This window comes from Lygodium microphyllum, chromosome 25, assembly GCF_053477565.2.
Source record: "Lygodium microphyllum isolate KBCC chromosome 25, Lygodium_microphyllum_v1.1.10, whole genome shotgun sequence".
Taxonomy (NCBI): Eukaryota; Viridiplantae; Streptophyta; class Polypodiopsida; order Schizaeales; family Lygodiaceae; genus Lygodium; species Lygodium microphyllum.
Window position 1 is genome coordinate 131,451,617 of NC_141159.1, and position 16,144 is coordinate 131,467,760.

Below are 16,144 nucleotides of genomic sequence, written 5' to 3' on the forward strand. Positions count from 1 at the left end.
TCTTTTTTTTTGGAAACATCACTTAATTGATTGCATATCATGGATTTAACATTGCATAAATCTCAAATCATATGAAAGGTTGGGCACCATGTACATTTTTTTTCAATGCATGTTCTCTAGGACACATTGCATAAACATGTATAGATGGTGTTAACCCTCAGAGAAAAAGGTGGAAAGTCTAGAAAATCTAAAGCAAAAGAGAAGGCCAAGGCAAAAGTGGAATGGAAGACAAAGGTGCACCAAGAAAAATATGAAAATACAAGAAGTGCGAAAAAATCCTAAAACAAGGAGAAAGGCACACAAGAAAATGCAAAGTTAATACTTTTGTAGAAGAGCAGAAAGTGCACCATGATTTATTTTTAGAGTGCTGATGGGCTCTCACCCATGCAAATTGTAAAGGTAGATGGGCGGTGGAAAGGAAGCTAAGAAGATAGGAGGACAATGGGAAAAAGGGCCGGCCATGTATAAAAGGGGATAAGAGGATGACCACCCAAAAGGGATTTAGGGCTTTGTATATAAAGTTCAAAAAGTGAATGAGAGCTCATTCTTTGGTATGTGGCAAAGTGGACTCTCCTTCTTCTCTCCTACTCTTCTCTTTGCTTGCTTGTGTGTGCTTGAGGGAGGGAGTGTGAGAGTGTGAGGGAGTGAGTGTGTGAGGATGAGGGATCAAGGAGGTGAAGCTCTCCATCGTCTCCTCTCTTCTTCTTCTCTCCTCTTCTCTTCTCTTCTCTTGTCTCACATGTGGCTATGGAGGATGGAGCTTGGAGGTGGAGGCTTGAGGATGCTTGAGCTTGCATCAAGAATTGTGGTGCTATCGGAGTGCTTGAGAGAGGAAGCGACTCAATCGGGCATCAAGGTAAGCTCACTACACTCATAGAGAGGGATAGCATGTTGGCTATGTGAGAGGTAGCCATTATTGCTTGCTTGAAATGCTTGAACAATAAGTGGTCCGTGGGTCTTGGTGGTAGATCTTGCGCTCGCCTCTACATTTTGGTTCCATTGTGCCAGGACTATGGATTCAAGATTGACTGTTTGTGTGCTTCAAATCGAGCATCGAAGTAAGGGTTTCACCCCCAAATTGGAGCTTGAGATAGATAGGAGGTTTTGGGTTTAAATCCGTGCTACAAGTAAGTATTTCTAGTTTTTGATGATTGGTTGAGTAGGAGAAATCCATTCAATACCCTGCTTTTGAATTTTGTCGCATTTAGAGAGTAGAATAGGTAGGAGAAATTAGAGAGGGAAGCTTGAAGTACACTGCTCTAAAATAGTCCTAAATAGGGCAATAATAGGGGAAAATGAAAAAAAAGAATGCTCAGATGCGTCGGAGTCAAAGGTCGAGTGATTAGAAAGGCTAAGGTGTAGGCTAGTGAGGGCTTAAGGTCGTGGGTTAGCAGGGAAAACCTTATTTACAGTTTTGGCCTTGTGTGACAGAGAGAGAGGGCTTGTAGATCCAGGGCTACATCAGATTGATCGGAGAAGATTGGGACTTTTAGTGAGATTCACGTATGGAATGCCCTTGGCCTATACACCTCCTTGATTCCTAGAAGTTTTGGTAGCTACTAGCAACATCTATCTTTCAATTTTTGGGCAAATAAGTGATCGACACGCGTTTCAATCGACAGAATCGGATACCCCTCACAGTGTTCGATTCCTAGAATCGGACCGACCGAACCGTCCCATTCTCAGAGTTGGACAACTCGGACAAACCCACTTGGTCCGATTGGACACCTTATCCAATTTTGAAAATTGGACACCCTATAATCGAACGTTTGACTCCCAGAATCAAATTACCAGAATCGGACGCATGAAAATTGAATGCACAAAAATTAGACCAACCCATAATCAAACCACTCAGACTCGGACCGCGTTCGATCGTAACGATCGGTCCACAGAGAAAGACCAACCGATCTTGTCCGATTCCATAATCGGATAATCCAGAATTGGACACCTTGAAATCACTTATCGGACGTTCGATTCCTAGGATTGGACTCCTAGAATGGGATGTACGGAAATTGAACCGCAAGAATCTGACCAACTCCAGATGTCTGATTGGACAGGCTGTGTCCGATTGTGACATTTGACCCTGAATCAGACCAAATCCAACTGTCTAATTGGACTGACTCTGTCTTGTGACAATCAAACCTGAATCTGTCCAATCCCCAGAATTGAAAACTGGTAAATTAGACACATCTTGAGAAGGAAAACTTGGAAATTTGATGAATCCCTGTGGCAGCAAAGCAGCTACAAGGTATTGATGACCCATACAGCTTCGTGGAGCAATTTGAGCACGTCTCCAAGGCCAAAGGCCTCACTGCCCTACTCAAGGCTCCCAAGCCTTTGGACTTTGCTTAGGAAACAAGGGTCAAACCTACTATACAATTCTGGATTATGCGAAGTGTGCCGATTTCAATGGCTTGAAAAATCTATTCATTAAGAGATTTTTCTGAACCTAGGGACTCCGACAACCTACTAGTGCGACTCATGAACGTCAAGGAAAGAGAGAAAGAGGATATTCAAGATTATGTGATCCATGTGAGGAGCCTCTTCAAGAGAATCCCAATGGGCGAGAGACCAACTGAAAGAGTGGTATCCACAGTATTCATTAGCGGAATACAAAGTGATGAGCTCCATGAAGCCTTGGCCAGCAATTCAAGCTTGCAGCAAGGCACACTACCAAGGGTCTTTGAGAAAGCTATTAGAGTGGATGAATAGCTCAAGGAAAGAGGCTCGAATCAGAAAGAGTCCAGTGCTAGGAGTTTTGAGAGAGCCTCAAAGCCGAGTGAGAGAGTAGACTCAAGCACTCAGGACAAAGGGAAGGGCACTGAGACAGGATAAGAGCTAGCAACACCATATTGGGAAATATGGGAATTCCCATAAGTTTGAGACACATGGTCAAATTTTTGGATTTGTCATAACTTGAACACCATAACTCCAAATCAAGTGTTCTGTAGCTCAATAGATTCCGTTTTTCAAGTGCTTTCAAATGATAGGTCATATCATATGGTTTTGAGAAACTTATAGGCATGTTATCCGGATGCTACCTTTTTAGTATTCAAAAACTGGGAATTGGGAGATTCCCAAACTCACTAATATTGTGTTTAGCAGAGGTTAGAATGGATACAGCCAAACTACAAGAAATAATGAGAGGACCAATGCGCCCACATGTCCAATGTGTGCATTGCGGTGGAAATCACTTGCCTGAGTGTCACGACCCTAGGTCACAACCTTGTGCTAATTGTGGTAGGTTCGGCCATGAAACCATGCATTGTTGATTACCTCGTAGGCTCCCATACATGCAACCTTATGGTCAACTCCACCCTGCGAACAAACCACCAAATTTCTTTGGAACCGGAGCCCCATTAGCTCTTCTAGCACCAAATGATGCTAAACCTACCATCCCTAGGATGGAAATCAATCCTATAGGTATCCCTAGACCACCTAGACCCTACATGACCCATCCATTGAGTGACACTTTAGTCCACTATGTGGACGAGCCTAGCAACAATGAGCCTTATGTAAATCCGCACCTATCGTATGATGAGGAAGCCAATGCTATCCTCATAGACTATCGACCAGCACTAGTGATGACGTTGGGTAGAGAAAGAGGTAGAGGCCTAGGAGGGTAAATCCAAGAATCAATCCTTTGTTGGAGTTGTAGTCACCCAGGACATATTTCTTCACGTTGCCTCGAGAGGGAGCAAGAAAATAAAGATAAGGTTGACCTGAGTTGCGGTCATCCATGACATATTTCTTTGCGGTGCCCCGACAGGGAGCAGGCAAACAGAGATAAGGCTAACCTGAGATGCGTTGAGTGTGGAATCACTCATCTATTTGTCGATCATTGTCCTAGGCAGAGACCATCCTCTAGTTCAGCAAACGAGCCATTGGTTCCATTACGGTTATTTAGTGTCGAGACACTCGACGGGGAGGCTACACCTATCCCATTGCACCTCATGACCCGAGCGTAGACGAAGCAGGCTGGCATATCATTGCCAAGGCCTAGCAACCTTGATGCAACCTCAGTTGGAAAGAAGAGCCGAAGATGAAGGAAGAAAAGATCAGATGCCAAGGTCACCCTCAAAACCAAAAGTGCCACAACGCTGCCAAGTTGGAAGGAAAGCCATTGATGCAAAGGAAGAAACGTTGGATCCATAGACAGTTGAGAAGGGAAGTGCTAAGGTCGGGGAGTACACCAATCCAAAGCACCAACTTGAAGCCATCAAGAAGGTGAAGGAGTGGGTGAAGGAGGCCTAGGATCACCTAAAGGACATTGAACCTATACTAGAGGATAAGATCCATGATCTCTCAAGCATAAGCACGCCAATCTCTCCCCCATGACCAAGATCAAGGGAGGCGATGGCACCACAAGTTGGGTCATCCAAACAAAGTCTAAATAATTTGGGCCACCAAGCCAGTCAAGGCCATTGGCCAAGAACCACGGAGTTAGAAGAGAGGCAAGCGGCTAGCAACCTCCTCAATACATTGGTGACCACCCCTGTAACTCTAAGCTTAGGCAACTTGCTTAGGCAACACCCAACGCTATGGCTGGAGCTGAAGCAGTGGGTTGAAGAACCAAATGAGCCAATTACCACATATTTTCTTGAGCATGATGTAGAAACTCATATACCAAGTTTGATGTTGCACTCCATGCCCAAATCCCTATAGATCAACGCCTCTTGGGAAGGCAAGGAAATGCATGTAGTCTTACTAGTCTTAGCACTAGGGGTTGTCACCAAAAAGAGGATCTTAGAGACAGGGGCAGGAGTGAGTGTGCTAAGCCATGTGGTACTCCAAACTTGGGGCAACCCACTGGTCCAAACTGCTAGACTTAATATCACACTGGCAAATGGAATGAAGGAAAGCTATTCAGAGTGTTAAAAATTTGACCAATAAAGATAGCAAGGATCGAGTTCTCTGTTGACTTCATAATCATGAAGGGAGTGGACTATGATATCCTGCTAGTAGGCGGACCCTGGATGCACAACGCAAGAGTTGTAGAAGACTGGGGTAATGGTCTTATCTTCTTAGGCAATCAAATAGAAGCTATGAGAGTGGAGATGGACACTTGGAAGGCCACACTGGTCGACCAAGACGCCATCTCCACCATGTTGAAGGGTGATAGATATGTTAAAATAGTTATAACCAGGAGAATCAAGAGCAACAACTAGACAAAGAGAGGTCCGATGATGAATCTGAAGACTATTAATCCTTCAGTGATGGGAGTGAAAAGGGAATCGATACCCTAGAGTGTGACACTGGGGGGCATATAATCAAATACATATAAGCACACCCCAGACCACGCAAGAAAAATGCACTTCAAGGTGGAGTCAAACATAAGGAGTGTGATTGAACTTGGTTGGATCACATAGGTGTAATTGACTACAAGGAGGCAAACCTAGCTTCGCCAAATGACATACCACTGCTATGAAAAAAACTCACTTCTGAGCTACCACCGCCAGGGGCGAGCCCCTCTTCTAGCAAAGGCGGAGAGTTCAATTTCGAATCAAAAGTTAGCTCACATAGTGATTGTGAAATATCTCAACCTCCCAAGACTAGATGCACCAAGGAGGACTTACTCATCCACCTAAGGCACCAACGAAAGAGGGAGGAATGACGGAAGCTACCTAAAGAGACGTAGATAGAAGAAAAAAAAATTGCAAGACCTATCCAAACGATTCACAAAGTTCAAAAAGGGAGATAGGGTGGTGATCTTGCTAGGAGCCAAATGACAGGGGTAGGCAAGCGAACCAATCGAGGGACCCGCCAAGGTCAACGAGGTCAATTTAGGTAGGGAAGGGGAGACTCCATGACATGTCTTTATAGCAGATGACTTGGCTGAGCAAGATGAAGCAAGTCTTGTTACTCTCCTACAAGAGTATATAGATGTCTTTGCTTGGTCCCTAGAAGAGCTCAAAGGAGTAGACCCTAGCATGGTGACTCACAATATACCAATGACGCCTAATGGATGCCTGCCAAGCAGTGACCATATCCCATGAATCCAAAGCATGCTCACATTATCAAGGAGGAAATTGAAAAAATGATGAGAGTAGGATTCATCTATGAAATTGAGCACACGGATTGGGTCTCACCCATAGTCATCGTACTCAAGAAGAATGGGAAGATTAGAGTGTGTGTTAATTACAAGAAGATAAACATAGCTACCAAGAGAGATAACTACCCACTGCCATATATCGAGCACATGCTGAGTAGCTGGTGCAAGGAGTCCTATAGTTTTCTAGACGGACTCTCTAGATACAATCAGGTGCAAGTGTATCCTAATGATAGGCATAAGATTGCATTTGCCACTAAATGGGGAGTCTTTGCCTACATAGTTATGCCTTTTGGATTGACGAACACCCCAGCCACTTTCCAATGATTGATGTGTACAATATTCAAAGACATGCTGAGGAAGGAGTTAGAAGTCTTCGTGGATGACTTATGTGTTCACTCCACTTTGGCGAGAACACTCGGACACACTCCGAGCGGTTTTTGAAAGGTGTCGATTATACCATCTCTCATTGAACCCCTTGAACTGCCAGTTTTGGGTGAAACATGGATGTATCCTAGGACACATGGTGTAGAAGAATGGCATTGCCACAGATTTTTCAAAGATCAAGGTCATTGTCAATCTTTCACCCCCAGCTGATTACAAGGGTGTTCAGTGCTTCTTAGGATATACCAGGTACCATTGAAGCTTTGTGTTAAACTATGCATTGATTGCTAGGCCTCTATACAAGCTGTTGATTGTATTCGAATGGACCGTGGAATGCCAAAGCACATATGAAGAACTAAAAAAGGCTCTAACTACTGCTTGGATACTACAAGCCACAGATTGGACACTCATATTCCATGTGCACATCGATGCTTCAAAATTCACCATAGGAGCTATGTTGTGCCAATCTAGTGAGCACAATCTCAATTATCTAGTGAGCTTTGCTAGTAGAAAACTCACTAAGAGTGAAATGAATTACTCAACAACGGAGAGAGAGGGCTTGGCCATGGTATTTGTTGTAAAGAAATTTTGGCACTATCTTTTGGCCACGCTTTTTATCTTCTTTGTCAACCATCAAGCCTTGCTATATCTGGTTAATAAACCATGCGCTACAGGATGCATTGCTAGATGGCGTCTTCTGCTTTTGGAGTTTGATTTCTCCATGATGGTGTGTAAGGAGAAATAGCATTAAATGGCTGACCATCTATCTCGCATCCCCACGAGAGAACCAACTGGACAAGGCATTGTGAACAAACTGTGAGATGCGCATCTATTCTACTTGTCTAGCGAAAAAGATTTGTTTAGAGCTGACATGACACCTTATTGGGTAGATGACATAGTTTAAGTGCTTGAACATGGATTACGGGAACGACTGATAGAAAAGGCCCGACTTAGGTGGCTTATCCTAAAAATCCAACCGTATCAGTTGATAGCTGGCCAACTTTACAAGTTGGGACAAGACGGGTTACTTCGCAAATGCGTGTGTGAGTATGAGATACATGACGTACTGAACAGAGGCAGAAGGCGGAGTCACAAGAGGACATTTCAATGGAGACGTGACAACTTGCAAAGTGTTATAGTCCCAATTGTGGTGGCCTACCCTCTTTCCTAAGATGCAACATGATTTGTGAAGCATCGTGATGAGTGCCAATGAACTAAAGTACCTATTCGTAAATATCACATGGAGCTAATCCCAATTATCACATGACAACCTTCCGAGAAATGGGGGATTGACTTCATCGGCCCCATTAGTCCTACGGCACAATATTCAGAGGCTAAATACATCATTGTCTACTAATTAACTAACCAAATGGGCAGACACGTGAGCTACAAGAAAGAATGACACTCAGACCACCGCTAAGTTCCTATGGGAGCAGGTGATCTCACGATTCGGCTACCCCATCAAACTAGTTAGTGACCAAGGCACCCACTTCATCAACAAAGTGATAGCTCACCTCCTATCCTCCTTCCTAATCATCCATTGAAAATCTTCACCATATTACCCACAAGAAAACAGTCAAGCCGAATCAACAAAGAAAATCCTACTGAACGTCCTGACCAAGGTCGTCTCCGCTTTACGTAGTGATTGCGATAACAGGTTGATAGCGGTCTTATGGGCCTACCGCACGACTTACAAGACAACTATAGGAACGACCCCCTTTAGATTGACGTACGGCACAAAGGCAATCCTCCCCTCGGAATTCTTTGTACCAAGCCCTAGGATCGCCCTTCAAGAAAGATGGGATGGGAAGGGGGCAGAACGCTTGATTGAACTCGAACGCTTAACAAAAACCTGAATTCTAGCCACCCATGCGCTCATATGCGAGAAGACAATATGCAAAAGTTGGTTCAACAAGCATATCAAGTAGAGCAACTTCAAACAGGGTGGCTTAGTATTGTTGTACTCAGTCAAAGGACATAAGCAAAAATTGAATTTTCAGGGGCTAGGACCTTTGAAGGTTCAAACCATTAGCCAAACTGGCAACGTAGAACTTCAAACCACCCTAGAGGGCGAGGGCATAGGCTTCTCCAATGATAGTCGCATAAAGTACTTTCCCCCCATATGCAACCATTGCATGAGCCCCCAATGCCAACACTACCTATCAATGTACGAGTAGCCACTATCATTGAGATGGACAGTGAGGATGAAGAAGCAGTACCACCAGCTTACCTACGCATGACGGTCACTGCCAAGCACACATGCACCATCAGCACATTGATTGATGAGGGAGCTGATTTTAATATCTTAACTTGTGACCATTGGACCCAAATTGGCAAATCATAGTTGCAACCCACTAATGCTAGTCTCACCCCTTATGGAGGCCAACCTACAAACTTTTGGGAAAGTGCAAGGTTGCAGTTTCTATCGAGTCTGAAAGCATGTTGATAATTTTCTATGTGTTGCACAACACTAAGAATGCAAGCACATAATCGCTATTAGGACGAACTTTCAAGAAGCAAGCTCATTGCAATGTCGACTACGAGTCACAGCGTATCCACCTCACCATGGGTAATGTCTGCATAGTTATAGCTTCCAGCAAGGGCAGTGTGACTCTTTTCAAGTCCACAAAGCCATCGGTAGAGACACCCACTACCAAGGCTAAGGAGGGGGGTGGTGACTCATCACAACCCACCCAGCCTAGAGGCCAGCAACCCACTAGAACCCACATTCAAGCCCATGAACCCTAGTTCAAATGGGTACCTAAACAGGGAGGGCCACCTATGAATAGAAACCCACGGCCTCCCAAGGCGCATCATCCACACCCAAAACCTAGGAGGCCAAGGCGGAACCATAAACATCGATGCAGGGTCAAGCCACAATGGGTCCCTAAGACCTTATTGCATGCGCAAGGCTATTATGAGAGTAACACCTAGATTTGGATACCTAAAGCCAAACAACCAAAGGCCCTACTCAAATGCCACCCTCCAACCTGCCACACGAAACATCATGCAAGAGATACTCACAGCACAAGCAAATCAAACTGCTAAGTCCATAGAACCTCCAAAGTCTAGCTTAGTAGGGTCTGAACCAATCTATTGCCCAAAATTGAAGCCCGCTACTACTAGCAAAATACCCCACTCTAGCGCTAATGATACCTCTCACATCTCGAATGCATCTAGGGACACGACAACCGCAACTCTCACTAAACCCATTAAATGTGAGGCCAAACTCCAACCTAAATAACAACCCAAATTGCTACTATTGGCTATTGAACTCTCTAGTCCTCTTAAGCCTCAACCTCCCACCGGCCTTCGACCCTCTTATGAATGATGATCAATTCTAACTTTGGCCATAGACTTAGCTGAAAATATAGGGGACAACTTGGTTACTTGTCTCCGGTGCTTGGACGCTACTTTCATGACCTTAGCTAAAAGCTATGAATGACTATACTTAGGCCTCTTGGATGACCCTATTGCACGGAAGTATGGACACTCCCTTGCTCTTGGGAAGAGTCAGAATTTGTATTTGTAATATTTCCGCGTACCCCGTACCACAAATATTAACTTCCCACACACCGTGTAAACCCTGTGCAAGAGTATTTCCCTACTTCGTGATTATTGGTAACCTAATCCACACCCTGCACGCTCGAAAATGAGGTCTCACGTCGAGAATAAAAGGCTAGGGGTTGAGGACCGAAAAACCGCAAGGGAACGACCACTTGGGAAGGGCAATAGGATAAATACAAGGCAAATTTTTTTTACTATTATCCCTTCCCCCAGCCGATGCATGGCTGGAGGAGAGGGAGTGGGAGGGGGATGGCCAAGAAGGAGTGAAGTGGGGACTGCATGAGGGGAGTCCTCCACGTGTGTGGAGGCCCTCTTCCCCACCCCCATGCCTATATAAACACCCCCCATCAAGGGGGTGTGGTAGGGAGGGAGAGAGAAAGGAAACTGTGGGAGAGGAGCTGAAGGAGAGAGGCAAAACGTGGGAGGTGGAGGTCGTCGCCATCGAGCAGGAGCCACCGCGCTGCCGCCAGCTGCCAGAGCTACCGCCAGTCCGCCAACGCTGCGCCCAGCCACCAGTCGTTCTGCCGCCCAGTCCGCCGCCCACGCTGATCACGATTTCCCCCCCCACGTGTCCTGCAGAAGCTGAAGCTTCTTAGAAGCTTCTAAGGGGGGGCCCTCCTTAAGCCCCCTTCCCACCACAATTCCCAAAGACCATTCATACCCTTCCCCGGGACTTTGAAGAGGGGAAGGTGAAGCCGTAAGGACCCCCACTAGACCGTCGGAAAAGGCTTTTCGCAACAAGTCTTTAAAGCCATTTTGACCGCAAGCGACATTCCGTAAAGAAATCTTCCGCCTACAAGGAAAGGCAAAGGTCGGAAGGTTGCATGCCAAGGCAAGACAATCCGTAGACCACAAAGGCAAATCATAAGTCGAATCCACGTCTACGATGGCCCCAAAAAGATCACAAGGTGCGACCGCGGGAGGCTCATCTCCGAATGTACAAGTGGACATCTCCCCGAGCCCTCAAGTCCAGGTTCCTTCGAGTTATTCTCGCATGATTAGGCGCGCTTAGCTCATAAAAGGAATTGCATTTTTACGCTTAATTTTAATGCATACGGAAATTGGAAAGAAATACATGTGATAAAGCATCTCTTGAAACATTAGGCAAGGTTGAATTATGTCATGAATTTGAACGAGTAGAAGGCTAGTTGCATGTAGTTTTGGTACATTATCAAAGTAATGAGTCTAATCCTAGGCAAGGAAATAGGATTTATAAGTGCATTATCTTTCGTCCTAGACATGGTAGAAATAAGCGTGTGCCGCATGTTAGGCAACATCCTTCTCGTAATGATTTCATGAGGCAAGGTTAACCCCATAAGGTATTATCCGAAAAGGAATAATAGAGTACGAAGATGATCTTATGAACTTGCAAATAGCATGTAAGATGGAATAAGTTAACACTAGCTTTGGATGAGTTTCATTGACTACTTCGTAGCTAGGAGAATGTTGTGTATTGCGTAGTCGTCATGTGAAAAATGACATTCATTAAGAGCCGCATTTAGGAGTCAAAGCATAAGATGCCAAAGTGTAGACAACAAGGTTGTAGGTATGACTATTGATGTAGGACCTAGTAGTCCTAGGAAAAGTTAGTACCCAGATTATCGTGCACTAGAGAAGGATAAAGTTATCATGGACCAGGTGTTGCGTAAATACAATAAACCGCATGTTTACGCGAATTGGTGGAGTTATAACTATTGTCCTCCGTTAGATTTAGTTTATTACCTTTAGAAGGATCATCCTTGTCGCAAGACAAGCATAATTGAATTGACTAAACCACAAGGATTCATATGGGCATGATTGAGTCGATATGATAAGTATCCCAAGTGTTAACTAGGGTTAGTGCAATAATAATTCGACCTAGCATTACACTGGTTGCCAAGACAAAACCCGCGAATCTAAAGATCTTACCCACGTTCATGAAATGTCGAATCAATTGGATTTTCATACATGAAATGATCTAAGGTTTTATCCTAAGGATCATTCGTTCAAAGTGATGAAACTCCGACGGAGTTGCTTATCTTTAGTACCATGGGCCAACATAACTAGGAATGGTTTGGAGGATACCCTAAAACCCTGTTACTCGGCTGGAGGTAAATTCCGTGACCGGAAAACGCTAAGCAATGGGTGGAATGATCCCGTGAAATTAGATGCAATACATGTGCAAAAAGCTGCAACATTGTATAGACTTGAGATTTGTCCACAAGAGAGTTTTGTCATCTCTCGAAATGAGGTTGGCAAGTTATTGAAGGAATTTAACTTACAAGAGGACGAGTAATCATCCTGTTACTCACTTTCCTTGGGAAATAATTGCCAAGGGAAAGGAAAGTTAGGTATTTGCAAAGGACCAGACAATAAACTAAAGCGACATGGTCGCTGGATCCTGCCACAACAAAACCTAATGTATTGGTAGGGTATGACCCTAACCCAAGAGTGATAGGAATCTTGCCAAGTTGCAATTGATTCCGGATCGAGTGCGGGTTGCATTCGGGGAAAAGGAATCACTCCTTAACAGTTTGCCAGCTAAACGACCACTGGAAATTGATTGTGCTTGTAACAGTTTAGAAAGCACTGTTTGCAATGTTTGCTTAATGAACTAAAGGATGAAAATACATCTAAATACTTCAGGTTGAAGGCCTGAAGGGAGAGGCAGCTTCAGTTACCCCCGACTGCCTGCCTAACCCTAACCAAGGGGGTTGTTAGCCGCGCCGGGAACGTGGACCGAACCCGCCGTGAGAGGTCTCTCCGTTGAGTTCTGCTTGGAGCACGAGGACGCTTGGGTGCCAAGGGGGGCTCTGGCTGTAAATCCCTCGCCTTCCGGGTCCTGCACAAGAGACTAACGTGACTCGGGATTGGATCTCGAGGCCCGCATACTAGTCTACGGGCGGAAACTTGGATTAGTGATCCCTGGTGGATTACTGGATAGCCTTCGGGCGGATTATGAATACGCCTACGGGCGGGGAACTCCTTGTATTTCAAAGATAAAAGGATAAAATGATAATAAAGAAGTTGTTGGCATTGTTTTCTTTATGTCCTGTGATAAGATTACGTGAAGGAACCAGTGCATAACAGGGTTAATCAAAGAAGCTGTTTGTATATGTCAAACTAATGTGGTAGGTAATTACATAACTAAAACAAACCGAGGAAAGTGCGGAGGATGGACCATGGGTCCGTCCTATGGATGGGTGGTCCCGGTTAGCCGGGAACTTTTCTCAAAGTCTTCAACGAACAGAGGATGATCGTCATCACCGAAACAAGTAACGAGAACGATGACTTAGAATTAACTATTGCCCGATTCGCGCTGATTTAGGGGAACGGAATGGGACTATGCCTTGTGGCAGAGAGGTCGAGCCTTGCATCCCTCTCGTTTCCCATTCTCCTTGAACCAAGTGCAGCTTGAATCCGCTTCAGACCGGGCGTTTCTACGTAAAGTAGTTGGATCGGGGCTGACGCTAGTTGCTGCTAGCTAATGACCAAACAGGAAAACCCAAATTCAGGTCGATCCTAAGTGGGAACGGCCAGGATACTTCCACTACGTGGCAGACGCGGGAAGACCTAGATCGCAAGTCCCGTAACATTCCATGGGAGTGCCGGGCGGAGCTTTCTAGACATCCTTCCCGATGGACTGCTAAGACGTGTCCGGAATGATTCTAGCGGACACGTTACAGTTGGTATCAGAGCCGACTTACAATGGAATTGTTTTCATAAGATTTCATTAGAAGTGAGGTAAAGAAATTGTTCCTGTCCAAACATTTTCTCATCTTCGATACTGTCTTGCAGAATTACGAGGCGTGGAACAAGTTTTTGGTGTTCCGGATCATGTTCATGACTGCGATGCATTCTCCGCATTATAGGCAGAGAATTGAAATGATGAACATCTTGGAACAGATTTATAACCCATCACCTCTATATATAGAGCGAAGATGGACTGGGTCTTCAGGAATCTACTACATAGCTGCCCACCGGTTCGCTTATCTACAGACCAACCTGAAAAGGATCAAGTGGTTGGAAGACTTGAAAGTCGTGAAGCTGTTCATTTTTGTGGAAGCTCACGTAAATTCAACTTTGCATATTCGGGGTCGGAGGGTTGAATTAAACTCATATGTTTATGAGGAAGTAACCCGTGTAATTCCAGCTGATAGAATTAAGGTATTGGGCCGCCATGGGAAGTATGGATTCCAGCGGAAAGGATATCCCGAACTTCCGATGAATTATCGATTCCTAAAGATACATGACCCAAAACCCTACTATTACACAGTTCCTGTAGACAAATCCAATACTATGTTGTTCTCCCCAAACTAGATGTAATGACTGGAGATGTTGTATAAGGCTACGCCATATAAATATAAATAAGGACTTCTTTTTATCACTATCCGATTGTGCATCAAGGTTGTTGCAAAAAAAGTTAAATAGCTTCATGAGTTACGAAATAGTTGAACTAAGGATAAGCTAATGTCAATTATCATATAATAACGTTAAGAACTTTCTACTCAGGCGCAACCCCAGGTACAAGTTCCAAATTCGCCCCCTACAGCAAGTACGACTGTGATCCAAGAGAAGAAGTTCCCCCTCAAACAAATTAAGCCACCCGAGTTTGACGGGAGAGGCAGATTCATCCAGTCAGACGCTGAGATTTGGATTGAATCTATGGAGGACTACTTCGAAGCCGCTGGCACTGCACCCGCCAATCAAGCCATGCTCGCCAAATTAAAACTCATCGGTGAAGCCAGACTATGGTGGAAACAATGGTGCAGGGATCAAGGGATTTCAGAGGGGTCCGTTACCTGGGAGAAGTTAAAGCAAGCCGTGCAAGGGAGATATTTGCCGCCCGCATATCGTACTCAGAAAATGAATGAGTTTTATGAGCTAAAACAGTTAGGACTCACGCTTGACGCATACTACTCTAAGTTTGTCTCACTCTTAAAGTATGCGCCACGAATGGACACGACACAGCAGGTGTCCAAATTTTGCGCAGGTTTAAATCCACCTGTAAATACTCGTCTCGAATCTATGCGTCCAACAGATCTTCAGGATGCACTCATTCGAGCAGCACCTATAATTCAGGAAGTACAAGCTAAACCAAGGAGTATTAAGAATTGGGCTTATAGCAACCCAAGTAGAGGAGCATTCAGACCTCAGGTTAAGAGAGTTCAAGGCCACAATCAGGGACAAAGGAAGAAAGCAAGGACAAATAACGTCAACAACTTTGTTCCTACTCACAGTAATGGCCGAAGCCCCCGATTTTTCCACTGCAACGAACTTGGTCACTTCAGAAGGGAATGTCCCAAGCTTAGCGAGGGACACCGTCAAGGTGCTGGCCGCGGGCAGGGAGCCGCCGCCCGAGGAAGGGGAAGAGCTGCCTGCATTACCAATAGGCAAAGATGTAATGCGGAAGAAGAGGAAGACCCGACTATGGAAGCGGAATTCGAAAGAGCAACAGTCCATGCCGCTTTACACAGGAAGGGCCCGAATCGCCAGTTCTCGGTAATTCAAACGCCGTCGGACTATCAAGGTAAAGGGTTCAAAACCTTGATTGATTGTGGCAGCACACATTCCTTTATCTCACCAGCGTGTGCTAAGAGATTAGGAATAGCCACAGTAGAAGCACCTACCCTACTTGTGGAATTGGCAAACGGTCGTGAGGTAACTTGTGCTAGGCAAACTGCTAAGGAGGAGTTCTATCTGGGAGGAAAGAAAACCTCAGTCAAATTTAGAGTCATGAACTTAGGCATCCATGAGTGTCTACTCGGGATGGATTGGCTTAAGCCTAATGACGCTCACATCCACTGTGGAAAGGGTCAAGTTTCCTTTCGAAACTCTGACAGAGAGTTTGTTACGACTCAAGGTGAGGCAGGAGTGCCGAGAATCCAATTAGCCAAGGTATCGCGGATCATAAAAGGGGTTAGGAAAGGATTACCCGTTTATTTGATCAAACTTAACAAGTTGGATCAAAAGCAAGAGTCTCATGAGGGACCCTCTTGGCTAAAAGAATATGATGACGTATTCCCTGAGGAATTAACTGAACTTCCACCTCCAAGAGAAGTTGATCATGAGATAAGGCTAATACCTGGAGCTGCGCCAATTGCAAAGAGACCTTATAGAATGTCCATTCCGGAAGCTATTGAGTTGAAGGAACAACTCAAGCAA